The sequence below is a fragment of the Egretta garzetta genome, unplaced genomic scaffold, assembly GCF_000687185.1.
Source record: "Egretta garzetta isolate BGI_Z169 unplaced genomic scaffold, ASM68718v1 scaffold460, whole genome shotgun sequence".
In the NCBI taxonomy this organism is placed as follows: Eukaryota; Metazoa; Chordata; class Aves; order Pelecaniformes; family Ardeidae; genus Egretta; species Egretta garzetta.
The window spans coordinates 235,092-235,492 of NW_009258384.1; the positions used below are offsets into that span (position 1 = coordinate 235,092).

At 54.4% G+C, this 401-nt stretch overlaps 1 protein-coding gene across 1 annotated transcript in view; it reads right to left on the reverse strand.

Annotated features, from left to right (window-relative positions):
- The window catches only part of PUF60 (poly(U) binding splicing factor 60), a 20,239-nt gene that overhangs the window by 11,063 nt on the left and 8,775 nt on the right, over positions 1 to 401 (reverse strand).

Sequence of the window (401 nt, forward strand, 5' to 3'; positions counted from 1 at the left end):
CTTCCTCCTGCCCTCCCAGGAGCTATGACCCAACAGCAGGTAGCTCCTCACCAGGCTGTAGCACAGCCTGGCACAGATAGTAATAAAGAAGTATTTTCCTGCTCAATGCACAGACTGCTGGAGCGGATAAGCAGTACAGCTCACTCCCAGGGGCAGTCAAATCTTTGATGGGATCTGCCACCTCAGGAGCCTTAACTCCGACCCCACTGATAAGGTCTAACCCTCCCCAGCCTGATCACATCTCCAGCAACGCTTGCAGGAGGAGGAAATAACTTCATTCTAGGACAGCTTCCCCCTCCAGGCAGCAAAGGTCTCAATTCTAGACACTATTAGCAATCCCTCCCACTCCCTCCCGCAAGGGGCAGCAAGAGATCCAATGCCAGGCACCACCTGGTCGCTCC